General features: G+C 37.5%; 1 long non-coding RNA gene across 1 annotated transcript; it reads left to right on the top strand.

Moving 5' to 3' along the window:
• Positions 1-527: 527 nt before the first annotated feature.
• Positions 528-1,800, top strand: LOC146728663 (uncharacterized). Its single transcript, XR_014928198.1, has 2 exons — positions 528-765; positions 1,637-1,800. It is a non-coding gene; the product is annotated as an uncharacterized LOC146728663 (long non-coding RNA).
• The last annotated feature ends 5,540 nt before the right edge of the window (positions 1,801-7,340 follow it).

Below are 7,340 nucleotides of genomic sequence, written 5' to 3'. Positions count from 1 at the left end.
TTAAGTTACAGCTCTGTTTTACTCCTGAAGAGTATGGAAATCTATTTGTTATTCTTCCGTTTAACAAGCTGTCGAAGATTCGGGTCAACGCAACGAGTCCGATGCCAATAAATATTCCAATAATTGTCAATAAATCCTACGATCATAAACATGAATAAACATGCAAACTGAATCGCTATCTCGCGAGGCGATATTGGTTCAAATACTGCGTCAGGAAAACGTACGATTACTGGTAAACTCAAAACATCGAGTACACACTGCGAAGAAACCGAAAAAAACTAACAACTAACCTACCAGCCATTTTGTATAATGCAATATGGGTAATATGTAAAGTAAGTCGTATTCGTGAGGTTCTATTTGAGAGCTCCCAGATACGACCCAATGTGGCGTGCGCATAACCCTTCTCATTTAGTCTGGTTCCCTGCCCCATTTCAACGCTGAGGGCGGTTTTATTTCTTTGAGCCCTCAGCGGTGAAAACTTGGGCAGGGAACCAGACTAACACGCTATTACCATTCTATGACCTCAATTGACCCACCAGCCTCATTCCCAACTTGATACTGGAATTGTCATTTTTTTGATGTATTTAAAGTGCTTTACCCGGATCGTTTTAACCATTTCAATAAATAGTTATAGACTATAATTGATTATGCGAAATTACTGCATTTTTGGTGGTTTTTGGCCTACTCCTCTCACTGTTATGTTAGAATTACCGCGAGAGTGCCTCATATGGATTGTCAACATGGCGGCTCACAAAGTTACGTTCGGTAAGTCCTTTTTTTTTACGTTTTACACACAAAAAAAGCAATTTTTAGAAAATAACGTTCGATTTCTTCAATTGTTGGCGCCTTTTTTGTTGCAAAAATGCTGGTCGTGAAAATGAAAAACGTAATTTTGTTGGGGATTTCGAGAGCTTTACAACGATATGTAGATCGACCATATACACGTTATGTCCCTCATAGGAGTAGTGAATAAAGTGTCATAATGTATTTTGTCATTAATTTGCATACCATATATTCACTATTGAGATAATATATACACTATTGAGATACTATGGGTATAGGGATAAAATGAACATTTTCCATGTATCTGTTTTTGATACCAATGCATTTCATTCGTTTCTCTCAATATTATTTTCTGACATATTATTCATAATAAATTATGTAATATTAAAGTGAGAATATACTAAATATAGTTAATAACAAATGATTTTCAAAAAAAATGTGCCACGCCCCCTCCACTTGCCCCATTTCTCCAGTAAACGTGACACACATTGATGTGTTTGAAGTTGAAGAATTAATACCTAGAAAATAGTGTCATTACAAATTTGACAATTTAGGCTGACTTCAGAATAGTTTTACCAAGTGTAAATAATAATTTATTATTATGACAGATTTTTTATATTAAATATTGAGATTAGTTTAATAACAAATGATTTTCAAAGAAAATGTGCCAGGCCCCCTCCACATGCCCCATTTTTTACAGTCAAAGACTTCATAGAAAATAGTGTCATTACAAATTTGACAATTTAGGCTGACTTTGGAATAGTTTTACCAAGTGTAAATAATAATTTATTATTATGACAGATTTTTGATATTAAATATTGAGATTAGTAATGCATCTTGTGTTTTGTTTCAGATCTTTTGTGCTGAACTTACCATGGACAGTTTGCATGTGACGAGTGATACCTGGCTTGATTTTAAATACAACATGGAGATGTGATGCACATAGTGTGCATTTGTATTCCTTGTGTGTGCCAAATAAAATTTCAAAATGTGATTCAGCAGAATCCAACAAATTCACTTCAATGTGTTCAGTGTATTTAATTTCAAATGCTAGTGAAGCTGCTTCAAGTTTCTTATCAAGTTTGTTAAGATCATCCTTTTTAGTAACTTGAAGTAACTTTGCTGAATGATTTGCTTCATTAATTTCAACCTTGGTATCAAATTGGTCGACCAGTTTTGTTTCATATTGCTTCACATCATGTTTTTGATCTTCAGATAACTTTGCAAACTTTTGTATAAATTCCAGTTGTTGGTCGATCTTTTGAGCCTCGTTGAAGAGCTTGTCAATTAGTTTACCCACGTTTCTCAATTTAGCATGAAGGCGATCCATAGTGTATTCATTTATGGGGTCATACTTTATAAGAGGATGATTACTCTGACCATTACTTTTTTCTTCTGCCCATGAATTCATATCCGCAAGAGTGATAGACATATCCCATTCATGATTTGGATTGTGACATTTATGAACTGTAGCCAAACATAAATTGCAGAAAAAACTGGTATTCTTTCTCTGCAAGACCAAACTTTTATACTTTTCATCTCGTTCCAGTTTTCTACAGTATTTCATCCCCTTTATACCATGTTGGGCAAATTTTTCAGTGCATGCCAGAACAGGAAGAATATCAACTTCTATCAGTGCATCACTCTCTGGGGCATTTATAATGGCAAATGGAATGCGGCTTGCATCAGAAGACTGGATTTGGATTTCTCCATACTTCATTACCATTATATTTTATCAGACGTATAGCACCACTGATGGCAAATACTTTGAAATTTTGGGACACTCCCTTGAAATCTTGGAAAGTGTGGCAACCCTCACCTACAACTATTTCTAACTTCTGTCTCTCATTTTCATCATCAAGGTCATAATCCAATTTCTTTTCAGTCAATATGTTGAGGACACTTCTCCAAACCAGGCCTTCAATATCATGAACAAACCAGCCCTTTTTATTTTGAGAGGCAGTTTCTGACACCATAGCGTGGAACCGTTTCAAATTATTTCACAAAGTGGTTAATTTGAGAATTCTTGAAACATTTTCTTGTGTTCTCAGAGATTTCTCTAAACCATCATTGTCAGATTCAGATAGACCGCCCCCTAGATGGATAAAAATGTGTTCTGCTTCAGAATCATTCCATAATTTAGCGTCATTTGTAGTCTGATCTAATTTCTGGGAAGATGGTGCTGCTAATAAAGCCAATTTAACAGGAGGCAGAATATCTGATGTAATGGCTTCCTTGAAAAATGATACAGATAATACTGATTTGGCAAATGTTTTATCTTTATTTAATCGTAATTGCCAAAGGGCACTCTCATCAAATCCAGACAACTTTTCACCTACTGCCTGGTGCTGATTTAAGATTTTACTGATGTAGGCTCGACTGCCAGTGGCTTTCTTAGAAATTGCTGATCTTTTCGTGCTAAATAGAACTGCAAGAGAGACTTCCAAATATTTCTTTGAATCATCCCATTCGTGACCCTTTAAATTTTCCAGCAAATTTCTCACCACTTGTCTTACTTGAGATGGCCCTTTTTGAATGATCAAATCGGAAAGTTGCCCTATTTCATTAGCAACGAGCGATCTCGCCTTCATCAGCTTAAATCTGTGAAAAGCACGGCTGGCAATAGAGCTTGCCGTCATTCCCATAACGAACAAATCATTCGACGCGATAGCATAAAATCGCCTACAAACCATTCGAAGTGAGCACATCGTTTTAACTTTCTCGAACTGTGAACTATAGTCATCACTGTCATTAAAAAAGCAACAAAACCCGAATATTCGAGTCAAAATCTCGGAAGAAAGATCAGAAAGCGAACGACCTTGTGTGCCGATCGGCGATCGAGTGAGCAGTTGAAGCCAATTTTCCACGTAATTTTGCGGCTAAACTTGCCTGCTTGACTCTTTTGGATACTCTTAGCATGATTGTGTAGGAATACGTCCAGAAAATGTGATATTGGTACAATAAATCGCACGATAAGCACATGGAAGGCTAACCCGGAAACAACTCAAGCGCTAAAAACGGTTTTTGCGCAGAACGATGCCAGAATTTCAGTTCTGCGCATAGCAATATGCGTTGGTACAGAACGTGTTGAATTCTGGGTAAAACCTCGTACCGTGCGCTGCCGTTCTGTGTGAACCAGAGCCATGACTTTCCACCACACTAATCATTCCAATATCTCTGCCCACTTATTTTATAGGGAAATGGTGAAAGTTGTAGAGACCTCTGTTTCAACTTAAAACCCCGGCTTAAAACGCCTCAAGACAACATGCATATACAGTGCAGAATTCTAATGCTAAACCTGCCAAGAGGTATCAGCTTGGTAAAGTTAATGATTTAGTAATTAATGAGGGGGCCAGTACTAACAAGCACTCTTGAGGGGTTGCCAGTAGGATCCACAAACGGAATTCCTGGTGTCCTTAACATCTGGACTGGGTCGAGCATGGGTGCTTCACCTCTGGCTCTGGTTCTGGTTCTGGCAGAGCCATCTCAAGGTCTTGTACGTTTTCAAAGCCAAGGTGTACAGAACCTGTAATAATGTGGAAATCTCGCATGGAATCGGTGCTTACCTTTCTGGGCCTATATACAGTTGGTCACACATATTGCTATACCCTTGATCCAATACTGGAAAAGAGGTGACAGCAAGCATAGCTGATATAAAACCAACAGCATGACATTTTCACAACCACTAACACCAAAATGGTATATGCTTGATTACACATCTGTTTCCACCACTGCTGCCAGACATGCCAGTAGCATTTCATCTTTTTTTGTAGTAGAACAGAATTACCGTATGTCATGATATGATTATATCGCAATGGACATAACAGTATGTCCAGTGAGTCCATTATTATGCTAATCAACCATTGTAACCTTGGCACTTGACTTAATGGCTCTCTGTTGTAATAACTAGTTCTGAATGACTGGACCCTTATTGAACATGACATGACATCATAAGTGCTAATTTCCACACAAAAGTTGTTTAGAATTCACCATAAAATAGTGAAGAAAGCAAGAACATCTTAAAATCCTATAAATGTGAGGTACAGTGTCAAGCATCAAGTCACCATACGTCTATGAGATGAAAGAATTCACACTGCAAAAGGCCAAAGTCAAAGTCACTCCAAGTAAGTCATATACTTCACTGCACTACTAAGTATGGCAGAAGGTAACTTAAACAAACTGAAATTTCAATTTAGTAGTGAAGGCAACGAAGCTAAATATGGAAGCAATAGAGGCAAACAGAATACATATGACAGGCAAATCAGATGTTCAAGGCAATCCAGTGCATAATTGTAAAGTATGGTAGTTTGAAGACAAATTCATCACAAAAATTCAAGGACAACACAAGTTCATCAATGATGTTATGATGGCTTTAAAGATATTAGCCAAGGATTGTGCATTGAGTTAATTTACTACAAAAGATAAACTACTATAAAAATAAGATTGACTGACATGCACTGACAAGCTATACCAGTGAGAAAGTGAAAGTAATGGGGAATTGCAAACAAGAGTGCATGGTTACAGAAGTTGATTTGGTTTTAAAGCATAACAAAGCTCAGAACAAGAAGTCAACAAGAGTAAAAAAGAAGATACAAAATTAACAATAATGAAAACAATCCCAAAACTATTCGATGGTAGGCTGTGTGAGACATAACACATCCAGGTAGACCCCTCAGTAACTCTGGTAGTAACACCCACCTAGAAAATTGCCAGTATCACTCAGAGACAAGCTGAGAGTTACACTAGATGAGATGGTAGATGAACCAACAGACTGAGTAAAACCAACGACGACTGACTGTTAGACCAAAGATATTTTAATAAGGCCATAAGGTGGGAGCACTTTCAACCGCCCACCAACAATAACATCTAACACACATGTCAGAGGTTAGGCTATTGCAATCTAGGGTACTGGCAGATACCACTAGACCCTACATTCTGCTGATGGTGGCATCTCATTAATGTTGTTATTTTCCCAGGTCCTGGTCTGACACATTCTGGTGTGAGTTGATTTCCTATGTAGCCTATTTTATTTAAAGAAAATTCACATTTGTCTTTGTTGAGTATGATAATTATTTGATTGCATCTCTGTAGGGCTGCTTTCAACCTCTCGTCGTGGTTGTCATTGCTTGTTCCCCATACCAGAATACCAAGTAGATCTTCAAATCTATGTGATATTCTTTTTTGAAACACTTCTTGTACAAAATTTATGTCAAATGATATTCTCAGATAGCAGTATATATCAAAGGGTGTGTTAAAAGTGGTAGACAGTTGATTGGAAGGGTCTAGTGGTATCTGCCAGTACTCACGATTTGCATCAATTTAAAGAATGGCTTGTTGTAATGTCTTCTAAAGTGGGTGGTTAATGGCCTAGTCAGATGGCTCATCTACTTTGCGGATGAAATTCTGATTTACCATCATCTAGTGTTACTCTCAGCTTGTCTCTGAGTGATACTGGTATTCTTTCTAGCTGGATGCACTACCAGAGGTACTGAGTCTACTCGGATGTTATGTGGCTTAGATAGACAGCCTAAATCGCTGTTGAAAAGTCTTTGGAATGTTTCTATTATTATTATTGTTGATTTCTTGTCTCCATTTTGCGGTATTTTACAGGGTATTTTCATTCTATCATATTAGGAAATGCGAATTCCAAATATGGAAGTGTCCTCCAATAATAAAAACAAACATGGCTGCAACCAGGGTTTGACCGGACTCCACACAAAGAAGTTCACTAATTCTGTCCTAAACTTTTTGGATTTCGGCCCATGATGTTTCCTTGGAAGGAAAAGATGTATAATAATAAGGTCATACGAGGATACCTCAAAGTCATTACGCCGTCGCATTAAGCTCCGCTGCTACAGTACTGTCTTTGTGCATACTTTGAGGTATCCTCATAATAACCTCATATTATTTGTCAGTGTTGCGTTTCTTCTCTATAGCACCAACAAATAGTATGCTGGATTCTGTATCAGACTCAACGTCTTCTTAATTCAATCCATGATCACTTTTCTTTGATTTGCAACATTTCCGATTTTGCCATATGCTGAACATTGGCGCCTTACATGCTTGGCGCCACATGTTTGACATTTAAAAGAATCCATTGGTGAGGTATGTAAATGTGTCGAAATGGACATAGTGCGAGTGGTTAGTGCTAGTAGCAGTAATCCGAAAAACTACTAGATCTAGTGCTAAAATGTACATTGTGCGAGTGGCATTGATATGGCGTTGTCAACGACGTCAAGACATCCCGTAATTCTCTGAAAATAAATTAATATTTACGTAAATTGTTGTATCTTTCATTCATTGGAAATGTGCTACAGTGGGAAAATTGTCATTGTCCACGTATGTCGTAATGGCCGTTGGAACAACGCGATCGGCCGGGAAGCTAGCTGAAACTGTGAAACTGCAGGTCGAACTTCGAAATTTTTACAAATTGTGAATAGATATACTGTATGAAATGATATTGTGAGGAAGTTTGTATTTTCAACTTTGGCGAATGGAAACTTTATGTAAATGGTGGAATTCAGCGTTGATTTTTTTTAAATCGCAGATGTGCCGTT

The sequence above is a fragment of the Saccoglossus kowalevskii genome, chromosome 22, assembly GCF_978046115.1.
Source record: "Saccoglossus kowalevskii chromosome 22, keSacKowa6.1, whole genome shotgun sequence".
In the NCBI taxonomy this organism is placed as follows: domain Eukaryota; kingdom Metazoa; phylum Hemichordata; class Enteropneusta; family Harrimaniidae; genus Saccoglossus; species Saccoglossus kowalevskii.
Note: the sequence above shows the minus strand (reverse complement) of the source record. Positions and strands in the feature narration are given on the sequence as shown.